Here is a 14,096-nt window from a genome sequence, read left to right on the forward strand (position 1 = left end):
CATAGTTCCCGTTCCCGTGGGATTTCCGGGATAAAATCTATCCTATGTGTCCAAGTCCGGGATAAAACCTATCCTATATGTGTGCTAAATTTCATTGTAATCGGTTCAGTAGTATTTGCGTGAAAGATTAACAAACACACACACATCCATCCCCACAAACTTTCGCATTTATAATATTAGTAGGATTTATACTTTTGTTACACCATTTATAGATGCGGAAGTTAAACAACATTCCAGTTTTGGTAAATTGGCAACCACATATTACTAAATCTAGCATCGAACACTGCGTATATTTATTAAACTTGTTTATTATATTTAAAACCCGTTTAAACCAGAAATAAATTAATTAAATGCACGATAACATCCTCATACATTGAAATCACTATCAATGAATGGTTATTGACATTATAAATTTCATATAAATGGCTTCAAATAGTACTCCATATTTAATAAAACCTGCCAAGTGCGAGTCGGACGGGCGCACGAGGGGTTCCGTACTATCATCTGTAAAACTTTATTGTATGTAGACCCTCCTTAATGTTTCTTTTTTTAATTTTTAGTAGGTATTTGTTGTTAAAGCGGCTACGGAAATACATCATTTTTTGAAAATTTCAGTTTTCTAGCTATCACGATTTATAAGATGCAGTCTGTAGATTGACAGACAGACATACAGCGGAGGCTTTGGGTACGGAACCCTAAAAATGCTGTGCAATTAGCTTAAAAACGTTAAACTGTGTTGGGATCAAATTAAGTGCATTTTATTACAGCGGTATGTAAATACGTAGCTTTGAAGTAAGGTTGGGAAAAATTCTTTGTTTCTAACGAGCGGTGGTGTCGATAGGGCTGTCCACGGTTTCTATTACTAATTCTGATCAGTACCTATATTGCTTTTGAATATGAATTACTGATGTTAATGGTTTGTCTAAAAAAAAGTTATGTTTATCAGCCATCTGGTTTCCATAACACAAGCGAAAGCTTAGTATGGGATCAGATCGTGCCGTCTGTGAAAATAGTCCTGAATATTTATTTGTTTATTTATTTATACATTAGAATAGTAGTAAACAAACAGCTGTCATTTCATGACACTACAGAACTCGTTTATTTTTCGCATGCAAGGTTTTAAATAATATAGAACACAATTTTATTCGTTTGTAGGGAATAACAGAATACCCTTCAAGCACTACGTTTGTATTTAAAACTAGCGGTCCGCCCCGGCTTCGCCCGTGGTACATGTTTACGTTTTCTCTACATAAGAACCATCCTCGTACTTCAAGGAATATAATAAAAAAGAATTATCGAAATCGGTTCAGCCGTTCTCGAGTTATGCGCTTACCAACACATTTTGCGATTCATTTTTATATATAAGAAAGAAGATTATAATCAAAGTTGTATGTTTTGTATTGTATCTTATGTAAAAATATGTTACGTTTTATGTTAATTGTGGTGAAAACTTTTTTACGAATAAAATTTCAACCTGTTTGTATAAATATATCAGGTAAATTATAAGGTATAATAATTATATAAAGTGTAAACCATACGTAGGTATAATAATATGATAACAACTTTAAACATACATTCCTAAAATCTGAACTCTCAACAAACGTGCACGATAAAAGGTATATGTACTTTTTTCTTTTTTATAATGCTGAAGTGGCAACCCTACGTCGCTTAGTTTTTGTAAAGGCTTTGCGGCCTGCATTCTGGCTCTTTTGTGCGCAAGGTATTTTGCAAACGTCACTTCGAAATAGAGATATAGTTAACTACCTGTATGCACGATAAATACATTTTTTTGCTTTCTTTTTTTGCATCAAACTCACTGAATTTTAAATTGTATTATTTTTCTGTTTGAGCGGGTTACCAGATTTCGTTTGATAGCTAGTAAGCGATCATCACCGCCCATGAACATTTGAAGAGGTAGAGCCTTTGCGTTGTCCGTTTTTAAGGGATAAGGAAAGGATTTATGATACGAATAAAGAAAGTTCTTCCACTCACTGTACGAAATACAGTAACATTCGTATGCTATTCTATGGGGGTGTGGTACCTTCTCCGGTGGGATATCTTTATGTGTGTTTATAGTTAAACAGGTGGAGGAAGGCATCTATATTCCATTAACTTATCCTTCGCTCCAGAAATATAAAATATTAATGAAATGTAATTCATATTTGTATAGGTATTGTTTTAATTTAAAATAGTTCAAAAGAATTTTCGTCGTCGTCACTCACGACGCTGACAATAGCAAAATCCTTTGCTATAGAATACTAAAATTCACAAAAAATATACGCACAATAAAGCCTATTTGATACAGTACCTACGCAATTGTTTACCGCTGACCCACATACTGAGTATTTATTCTGATTATAATGCAAATGATATAAAATTTCACAACCGTGTCGTTATTATAATTAAACAACGTAAGCATGTCGTGGCGAGAACGTGATTTCTATGGACTGAGTTTATTTGCTGAGACGGTGTTTTTTTGACACAAGCTGTTGCGTTGTCTTTGTCTGTAAATCTATGGGTATATAATTAATAACGTGAATTAGAAGAATTATTTAGAACTAAAAGACAAGTTTTTGAAGTAAAACTTCTTTAGGCGCGACTAGGGAGTAACTCAGATTTTTTTTCTGACGGAAGTAACGCTTACTATAGTCTGTGTAGTTTCCGCCATTTAAAAATAATAATTCTGATTGGTTGTAAGTATATGTCATATACTACACGCTTCTTGACTTATACGCCAGCTAGTAGACCGGGAGATACTGACACAAAATTTCGAGTCATTTGTAACAGGATGGCGGTTCTACAGGGGTCTTAGTACGCAATGACAAAAAGAAAAATGATGGTATGAACGCTGGTACCGGTGGGTTAGTCGCGAGGGCGTTAGTCGAACTCGTCGGAAAAATAGCGAAAGTCAAACGATTTGTAACACAAAAATTTTAGAATTTACCGATAGCCCATAAAAAAGAAGTAGGCGGTAGTGTCATGCCATACTTTTCCGGTATGACTTACAGCCCGCCATACCGACGCGAATGTGTTGATTTAAAAAAAACAATTATTCAACCATTTGTACCAAGCTAACTTTTGCACAGGTAACCATCGTCGTGCAGCCATTTACGAAAATCGCCATGCCATACTTTTCGGACGATTCCAAATGGTCGCCATACCGCCGAAAATCTGCAAATTTTTTGAAGTAAAACTTCTTTAGGCGCGACTAGGGAGTATCTCAGATTTTTGAAGTAAAACTTCTTTAGGCGCGACTAGGGAGTAACTCAGATTTTTTTTCTGACGGAAGTAACGCTTACTATAGTCTGTGTAGTTTCCGCCATTTAAAAATAATAATTCTGATTGGTTGTAAGTATATGTCATATACTACACGCTTCTTGACTTATACGCCAGCTAGTAGACCGGGAGATACTGACACAAAATTTCGAGTCATTTGTAACAGGATGGCGGTTCTACAGGGGTCTTAGTACGCAATGACAAAAAGAAAAATGATGGTATGAACGCTGGTACCGGTGGGTTAGTCGCGAGGGCGTTAGTCGAACTCGTCGGAAAAATAGCGAAAGTCAAACGATTTGTAACACAAAAATTTTAGAATTTACCGATAGCCCATAAAAAAGAAGTAGGCGGTAGTGTCATGCCATACTTTTCCGGTATGACTTACAGCCCGCCATACCGACGCGAATGTGTTGATTTAAAAAAAACAATTATTCAACCATTTGTACCAAGCTAACTTTTGCACAGGTAACCATCGTCGTGCAGCCATTTACGAAAATCGCCATGCCATACTTTTCGGACGATTCCAAATGGTCGCCATACCGCCGAAAATCTGCAAATTTTTTGAAGTAAAACTTCTTTAGGCGCGACTAGGGAGTAACTCAGATTTTTTTTCTGACGGAAGTAACGCTTACTATAGTCTGTGTAGTTTCCGCCATTTAAAAATAATAATTCTGATTGGTTGTAAGTATATGTCATATACTACACGCTTCTTGACTTATACGCCAGCTAGTAGACCGGGAGATACTGACACAAAATTTCGAGTCATTTGTAACAGGATGGCGGTTCTACAGGGGTCTTAGTACGCAATGACAAAAAGAAAAATGATGGTATGAACGCTGGTACCGGTGGGTTAGTCGCGAGGGCGTTAGTCGAACTCGTCGGAAAAATAGCGAAAGTCAAACGATTTGTAACACAAAAATTTTAGAATTTACCGATAGCCCATAAAAAAGAAGTAGGCGGTAGTGTCATGCCATACTTTTCCGGTATGACTTACTGCCCGCCATACCGACGCGAATGTGTTGATTTAAAAAAAACAATTATTCAACCATTTGTACCAAGCTAACTTTTGCACAGGTAACCATCGTCGTGCAGCCATTTACGAAAATCGCCATGCCATACTTTTCGGACGATTCCAAATGGTCGCCATACCGCCGAAAATCTGCAAATTTTTTTTATTTCGCCTATCTTTTTGTACCAGTATTGCATTTGGCTTTTTGGAGAGTATTTGATAAAATGTGACCATTATTATATTTGCCATACTTCTAGTAGGGGGAAAAAGTGCTGTCATACTTGAAAAATAAATTTATTATTAATTTATATAAGTGAAGATTTCCAACACCTAGATCTTTGAAATTTTGTATTTATATTCGTTGATCCTCAAACTTACAGGAAAAATAAGTGCCATACTGTTACAAATCGTTTGACTTTCGCTATTTTCCGACGAGTTCGACTAACGCCCACGCGACTAAGCCGCCGGTACCAGCATTCACACCATCATTTTTCTTTTTGTCATTGCGTACTAAGAACCCTGTAGAACCGACATCCTGTTACAAATGACTCGAAATTTTGTGTCAGTATCTCCCGGTCTATAGTGGCAAATATCATAATCAATTAGGATTATTTATTTTCAAATTTTCAAACGGATCAATTGTGAATAGCAAAGTGAATGAAAAATTCAACAGTTTTAAAAACATTATTTTAAATTGCAAAATTTTTTGAAAATCTCTAAATATACCTACTTGTTTATTTATTACTTTTAAAATAAGTAAATTAAAAATAAAAATAAACATGTTGCGGATTATAATCAATCTATTTTAAATATTGCTGAAGACAAAGTAGTATCCATAGCAACAGATATGTATATAGGTTGTCATTCAGTTGAACAAGAAGCATATGTACGCCAACAATTTCATAAAATGTCAGTTATTGATACAGGAGGATCGCCTTATGAAATCATATTAGTTCTTAACAAATTTTACATTATTACAACCAATATTGATGTATCTGATGGCTTAGCCAACGGTTGTGTTGGAAAGTTAGTGTATATTGAACGTGATGACAGTGATAACATCATACGCTTATGGCTTGAGTTTCCTGGTAAGATAGGAGAGAAAATTAGGAAAAAAGCTGCCCATCATATTCAAACTCTAAACATTAGTAGAACAGCAGTCCCAATTTTACGAAGATCGTCATCTGTACCAATGAATAGAAATAAGACAATATTTGCAAAGAGAAATCACTTTCCATTAGTATCTGCTTGTGCGCTTACAATACATAAGTCTCAAGGTGGTACTTTTGATCAAATCGTTTATGAATACAATAAAAGTCACAGTCAGCAGCTGTTATATGTAGCAATATCACGAGTAACTGATATAAATGGATTGTTCATTGTCTCAAACACCGATGACAACAAATTTTATCATGGAAGAAAGCGTCCAGGGGGAATAGTTGATTTACAGTGTGAATTTGAAAGACTTTCAAATTCTCGCCTAATAACACAACAGGAAGAATTATATAACCTTGTAAATGAGAGTAACATTACACTATTTTCCTTCAACTGCCAAAGTTTACGTGCTCATGTTTCTGATCTGAATGATAAAGTATTAAAAAGGTCCACATTGCTGTTATTTTCCGAAACTTGGATGAAAAATGACGAACAAATTCTTATTGAAAATTTTTATTGCGTTACCCAATACAAACGACCCAACTCAACTGCTGGTGGAGTAGCTGTATATCATTCATCTACAGATACACTGAACAATGTAACACCAATTCAAAATATTTCACCAACTATATTATCACAAATTTCCGATGAGGTTTCACAAATTGGTGACATCGCCTTGGTTCGATGTGTTAATACGAATGACCAACCTGTGATTATCGTTGTTATTTATATTTCTACAAATACTAGCCTGACAAATATCATAAAATTTATTCATCAGCAATTACTTCACTTCACAATTGAAGGTTCTCGACTTTTAAATAGTCATTTTCATGAATTACCGATGATTCTAACTGGAGATTTTAATGTTAATTTTCGCTCTCAGGAATCTCAGCCGTTAATTGATTTTTTAGAAGAAAAATTTGATTTATCTATGAATACTTCTCGACTTCATTCAAAAACGCGTTTCGGTACAACGATAGATGCTGTATTTTCAAGAAAAGTAGCAAATTTAGAGAGTAAAATTTATGTTTCACATTATAGTTACCACAAACCTATAATTTCGTACGTAAGAAATTATGATGACATTCAATTACCTGTTTCGAATGAATAATATTAATATAACATTTAAATAATCTTTGTAAAGCACATGAATAATAAATATAATTAAATTATAATATAATATTTATTTATTTAAGTTAATATTTAATCATTTCAGTGATATATGTCGTCAACGCCAAAGAAGTTTTACTTCAATCGCGCGTAAAGGTTACACGCACACACTTTTTTAATTTCTAATTAATGTAACATTAATTATAAAATTAAAGAACTTTGATTCGCATAAAATCAAACACAAGAAAATAGTAGCAGAGAGAACGTAAAATTATTGTGTATAAAATAGCGTATAACTATTTATTATTATTTAAAAGTGACATTTACAGATACCTTTTTTCGGTAGGTATATCCACCATACATATACTAGTTTTTCTTCTACATAATTATGACGTACTTGAGACACCTGCCGCTGTCTATAACTATTTTACAAAAGGAAGAAGGGCGACGTTTAAATGTACATCTATTCGTTCCTATCAAAGTAGTGAATCGATTTGAGGGTGGCTTTCCATATGTTTGTTTCTATATCATGTACTAGTTGTCCGCGCTGGTTTCATTTAGGTTTTAAGACTTTATTAGACGTTTGTGGTATATATGCATTATGTAGAGCTCAGGGAGCACGTACATAATGTATCTAGAGGTATACAAATATTTTTAAATCGGTCCTCTAGTTCCTGTGATAACTGATAAGCTTGTTCAAACAAATAAAAAGCTCTCTGTTAGTTTTATTATTACTTTTATAGTTTAGGCAAATTATTATCTTATATGGTTGCGATTTTAATTGTTTCCAGTAGAATCTAAGTTACTTACTTAATATCAAAATCACATATTTAACATTAAAATAATTAGATATGAATATGTTCTAGTTTCGCGTCCATGCTCCGGTTTCGATACTCATGTTACTCGCATTTCATCACGCGAATTGAGCTGCATCGCTCAAGGTTTAGCGCTTGATGTGGTACGTGTGTTTATTTAGACGTTCAATTTTAAGATTTTTATTATCTATGTGGTGTTTGAGATAGAAATTACACTTAAAATGACATTTACATTTCATTTACACAGTTACATTTTAGATGTGTAACCTCTTTAGATCTGTAACCTCTTCTACCAACTAATCACTTTTAAGCTAGGATGGTGCCCTTCACTCGTCGAAACATGCTTTCCTTGGGTTCACGTCCATGGTTGTAAGTTTATATACCTATTGTAGCAGAATCCTTTTTAACTTTCATTGCTTTGTTTTATTTATATATTTATTTACCAATTTACCTAATCCTGTTTAGTGGTTCTACTTAATGTATTATGCATTAAATTCTTTTATATGTAATATATTATAATACGTGTATGTGTGTATATATATTATAGTATATTAATATGTCTATATTTTACATTATACTATTAATATTGTATTTATTTTCTTTTCTTCAATTAAAATATATTATGACGAATTATTGCTCTCGGGGCTCACTGAAAATCGGTGCTGTGACGTTTTTTTTTACGTCACAGATGATCACCGAGTGATTTCCCCTTTTAAGGTGATGAATTAATTTTTCTAACATTTACGGCCCTTTTCAAACCTTCGTAATTTTTATATTATTAAAGTTGTCGTGATGAAAATTCTTGACAATAAAGTTCAATAGTAACACAATACGTCTACCGTTTTAGAAACATGATTCCATGATATTTTCTCGATAGAAAAAAAATACAAAGTTATCATTGTTATTTTTTTTAATCTCTGGCATCTTCAAAATAACAAACGTAAAGTTACGACTTTTTGGATATTAACTATAAAATATACAACCTATACGTCTACCGTGTTAGAATTTTGAAATATGCGATGGTTTTGAAATAAACAAGAAATACTTGAAATTAGCGCGCGACCAGCCAATATAGCGAGAGCCGCCCTGTACCTTCCTACCCCGATCGCTGCACGAGTCATTCCCGCTACGGCCGTCACACGGGGAACTTGTGTCGCTCGCGCAATCGTAAAAAAGGGTGACAACACGATAAGACAAATGGGGACAATAAAGAAAATAAGAAGAAGAAACATAAAGGTTGGAGGAAAAAGAATGCTTACAATTGGAACAAATTAATGAAGTAAGTTGGTTTTATTTTAAATTTGATGATAATTTTATTATAGACGATGTTTGATATGTACCCCTATTTTAAGTACATAACGAATGTGTAAGATTTTTTCATTTATAGCATAAATAATCTGTTCAGAAATCCGGAATCCAGAAGGAAAATAAACCCACTGATTGTTCACAATGTGAATCCACTCCTTCGTAAGTACCTTTATTCAGTCAAAAATGTATGTTATCAAAGCTCTACTGGTTTTATCGCATGATTCCATTTTTAGCAAAAAGCAACAAAGTGCAAAGAAATAAAAAATCATGGTGAACTTAGTGGATGTATGGTGGACATAATATGGAACAGGAGCTCATTGGAGTAGTATTATATTTAAAAAAATACGAAATAATTTCAAGAATTACATTTCTTAGAAGGTGGTAGATAAGTATGTTGTATAAAGAATTTGATGTTGATATTTATTTCATTTATACTTACTACACCTGTGCGGGAAATTGCTTAGTAATAAAACAGGTTTATATTCATATTTACATAGTAATGTGAGTTTTCATTTCGAAAAATTTTGTGTAAGTATATTAAATTGAGTTCCTGGGTGATCTGGAAACACAATTGGGCCCGGAAGATGGCGCTGCAGTCACTCCTCCTAATGACATGAACCGATTTGGATGAATATTTGTGTGCACATTTCATTTTTGTGGGATGATTGGTTGATTCGCTTTCACATTAGCTAATATTATGTATTTTTGTTGTTAGAAAGTAAACTTAATTTAATGTTTATAATACATTATTATTGGTATAAATAAGCCAGTGTTCGTCTCACATTGCTGTACCTGCCTACCTACCCTACCAGGGCCTAACTTTGTTCTGGCTATTTTATTTTGATTATTTGTAATGAATAATTACAATTATAATAGAGTGCAAAAAATAAATACATGCGTCAATATATTTTGTGTTTTTTTTAAACAATTTTTTCATTTAAAAAAATATCATTCCAACCGCGGCTTTGCCCGCGTGGAATTAGATTATATCGTGAATCCTGTCTTATCCCACAGAAGTGTTCAGTTCGGATAAAAAGTATCCTATGTGTAAATCCAGGCAATTAGCTATATTTTATCAAAATTGGTAATGTAGTCTTGACGTGATTAAGTAACAACTAACAAAAAAATATACAAATTAACATCCAAAGTTTCGCATCAGTTTTACTGTATTAGTGATATCTTCCACTCTTGTCTTTGACTGAGAAGAATTAGGGCTTATAACTTCTTTCAGAAATATTACCTTTCATTTCTGGGCATGACGTAATATCTACGTCAGCATCAAATTCTATCTAAATCCATTCAGTAGTCCGCGTTATTGAGTACCATTTCATTTTTTCAGAGTAACAATATTTTTTGTTATTTTAAAGATTATTTATAACCTGTATTATTTTTTAATAAAGTAAACATTACGAAATAATAATAATTATTAATAATGTCTAAGTAGTTGTTAAAAAGAAGATTATTTGTTTATAAGCAAGAAAATAAAACCAATAAATCAACAATTAAATATATGTATAAGAATATTATAACTGTATGACGACTCCATACATGTTTGTCCCGAGTCGGCCAGCGGCAGCGCGGCGAGTTTGCAAGAATGACTTCGCGCACACCCGCGTTCGCGATAGCGAGCTATTAGACTCCGCCCGCCAAGCAGTAGATTTTTTTTTGTGTATCGTCTTAATGGCATCATGCTTCACAGACTACACACTTCAATGTGTATTTTTAAGTATTGTAGTAAGTAAGTATTGTAGTAGTATTGTAGCTTATAAGTATTGTATAAATTGCTTTGAATTATGTACGTGTGAGGCTATGTGCCATTGAATAAACGTTTTTTCTTTCTTTCTTTCTTTCTTTCTAGATGTAATTTCTAACAGGTAAATTGATTGAAATGCTTTTGTGGCAGTCGTTAAAAGCAAATATGAGTATAAAAATCTACCTATAATAATCATAATTACACAAATAAAAAATAATATGCTGATGTGTGAAAATTTGATAAAAGTTTGTGGCATAAAATCTTTAGCCGAAAAACCCAAGCAAATTCATTGAATGTGTAAATTATAGCAATCATTACGAATTAAGGAACTTTAAATTGGCACCTGTATTATAAATTACTGTAATAAAACCGGCCAAGTGCGAGTCGGGCTCGCGCACAAAGGGTTCCGTAGCAGCAAATATAATAAATTACAGTTAAATCAACCTATCTCAAAAACTATAAGAGATACTTTGATCAAACCAAAAATCGTTGAAAGAGTTAATTAGCATGCATCACCTCTATTTTTTTTAGAATTTTATACCCCGTAGTTATAAAAATAGAGGGGGGGGACATACTTTTTACGACTTTGAGAGCTGATATCTCAAAAACCGTTCACTTTAAGAAAAATGTTTTTTAGAAAACTTTATATCATTTTAAAAGACCTTTCCATTGATACCCCACACGGGTATGTACATCGAAAAAAAAAATTTCATCCCTCAGTTACATGTATGGGGGGGCCCCACCCCCAATTCTTTTTTTTACTATTTAGTGTCATATTTTTGTAGCGGTTCATACAACACATATTCCCATCAAATTTCATCACTGTAGTACTTATAGTTTCCGAGTAAATCGGCTGTGACAGACGGACAGACGGACAGACGGACAGACGGACATGACGAAACTATAAGGGTTCCGTTTTTGCCATTTTGGCTACGGAACCCTAAAAAGAATACAGAATAAAATAATGTGGAACGAAGAGACAATCGAGAGATTTTATCTTAACGGTTCATCGCAATTATGGATTCTTTTTATATCGTATCGATCACACGGACATGTTTTATTATCTACATATTAATAATATTATATTAAATACGCTGTGAGTCACGCATTTTCATATTTTAGGTGTTCCTATAGGTAAATACTAGAGCCAGATATTGTAAGAAAAACATTTTTTTTTCGATGTCTAATTATGTTAATAGGTAGGTTAAATATATATGTAATTAAATACATACTAAGATTTCTCCAATTTTACTCCTTTGAAAATTTCCTACCCTGGACAGAAGCATCGAGTGCTGTTTTAAATTTAAATACAGCTAAAAGCACTACCTTTACAATTTAGAGGTACAATAATACGTACTATAACTGTTTCAACGTAAGTTCTCATATTAAAATTTAGATTTGTTGAATGTATGTTTCATCGCAATAGAAACACAGGTGAATTAGTGTAATAGTTTCGCTGAATTTCAACTACCGGGCATTCTAGTAATAAAAATAATAACTCTACTACTGAATAAAGATGTTTTTTTACTCTGACGGCTAAAATCTTTAATTTTATGAGATTTACGAGTCAAGAGCTAGTATTCTAGTAGAAATTTCTATAGAAATAGGTCACGCCAATTCGAAAGAACGAAGTACAGTTTATTGAAAATAATTTCATAAAATCTGATGAAAATTCTACACAATAGTGCAGTACTTGAAAGCAACTCACGAATTGAGCTGTTTAGATTTATAAAAGGTTTAAAATATGATCTATAAAGTTCTATGAATTATACTTGAGTATAAAAGAATAGAGATATAAATTATATAAAAGAATAGATATATAAATTAAAAAAAACATTGTTAACAGTTAATTGTATATTAGACTAGCGGTCCGCCCCGGCTTCGCCCGTGGTACATAATATTTACGTTTTCTCTACATAAGAACCATCCTCGTACTTCAAGGAATATAATAAAAAAAGAATTATCTAAATCGGTTCAGCCGTTCTCGAGTTATGCGCTTACCAACACATTTTGCGATTCATTTTTATATATAAGAAGACTAGCTGTCCGCCCCGGCTTCGCCCGTGGTACATATTTACGTTTTCTCTACGTAAGAACCACCCTCGTACTTCAAGGAATATAATAAAAAAAGAATTATCGAAATCGCTTCAGCCGTTCTCGAGTTATGCGCTTACCAACACATTTTGCGATTCATTTTTATATATAAGAAGACTAGCTGTCCGCCCCGGCTTCGCCCGTGGTACATATTTACGTTTTCTCTACGTAAGAACCACCCTCGTACTTCAAGGAATATAATAAAAAAAGAATTATCGAAATCGCTTCAGCCGTTCTCGAGTTATGCGCTTACCAACACATTTTGCGATTCATTTTTATATATAAGAAGATTGTATATTGTGATATAGCTTTGACGCGGTAGGTACACATAAAATGAATATTACCTCTATCAAGCTATCTATTTATTCTTATTTCACGATTTTCTATTAACTACTATTAAAATATGTTAAGATGAAATTACACTATGACTATCTACTACTGTAAAATATGTTCATATAAAATTAATAAAATATCCCAGGACATGTATTTCTTAAGCTAATCTAAAACGTAATTATTTCTTGTCAAATATGAAGAAAAACACAGGATAATTAGGTAATATCATCACTGCATAGCATAAAACAAAGTCACTTTCTCTGTCCCTATGTCCCTATGTCCATTTGTAGATATGCTTAAATCTTTAAAACTACGCAACGGATTTTGATGCGGTTTTTTTAAATAGATAGAGTGATTCAAGGGAAAGGTATACAATTTATTAGGTTTTAGACAAAGCGGGCGAAGCCGCGGGCGGTAAGCTAGTCTAGTAATATACTTCACAAATCAACACAAATACCTTTAAAACCATTATTCCTCAACTTAAAACGCAAACACAAGAGAGCAAAATGTAACCGCCTTTTAATTACATAAGAAATATTTCAGTCAGGTGGTCACTGTGTTACTGACCCAGTTACGAAGAAACCTACAAATTACAATATGTTCGAAGCTCATTCACTCGCACCTAATCCGTGTTTAACATGAAATATGATAGTTTTGCGAGGAAGACTTATATTGTCCATATGGAGGAATTCCTCCTGCTTATAAGGTGATTTTCTAAGGTCATCTGCGACATTTTTCTTTGGGAGGGTTAGGGTGTTTAAAATGTCCTCTTGTTTTTATAAATCGTAGAATATGTTATGATATATTCTACGATATTCTATGATCTGAAATACACGTAAGTATTGATTTTGAACGGCCAAATTATTATTATTCTGCCCGTAGCTTCACTCGCATGGAACATGAGAACGGTTTGGGTCGTTAACTATAACTGTGCAAAATTTTATCCCGATCTGATCAACCATGTCGAGAGAGAATCAAACGTCCATCTATGCTTAGAAAATTTCACTTCTATAATATATCTATACATTTAATATTATAGCGCTGAAGAGTTTGCTTGTTTAATCGCGCTAACCTCAGGAACTACTGGTCCGATTTCAAAAATTCTTTCGGTGTTAGATAGCCCATGTATAGAGGAAGGATCATAAGCTGTATCATCACGCTAAGAGTTAAGACCAATAGGAGCGGAGCAATGCGGGTTAAACCGCGGGGCTCAGCTAGTTTATTGGCTGGGTTAGACACAAAT

The 14,096-nt window shown here is 33.5% G+C and overlaps 1 protein-coding gene and 1 long non-coding RNA gene across 5 annotated transcripts in view; both read left to right on the forward strand.

The window, feature by feature from the left end:
- The window catches only part of LOC149905637 (uncharacterized), a 349,280-nt gene that overhangs the window by 26,366 nt on the left and 308,818 nt on the right, over positions 1–14,096 (forward strand). The gene's annotated exons all lie outside the window — the stretch shown is intronic.
- LOC149905640 (uncharacterized) lies at positions 8,231–10,350 on the forward strand. Its single transcript, XR_016457093.1, has 3 exons — positions 8,231–8,644; positions 8,771–8,832; positions 8,907–10,350. It is a non-coding gene; the product is annotated as an uncharacterized LOC149905640 (long non-coding RNA).

Source organism: Colias eurytheme, chromosome 9 (assembly GCF_061535395.1).
Source record: "Colias eurytheme isolate Ceu_HAF_F1 chromosome 9, ilColEury1 Martin Lab GWU primary, whole genome shotgun sequence".
Lineage (NCBI taxonomy): Eukaryota > Metazoa > Arthropoda > Insecta > Lepidoptera > Pieridae > Colias > Colias eurytheme.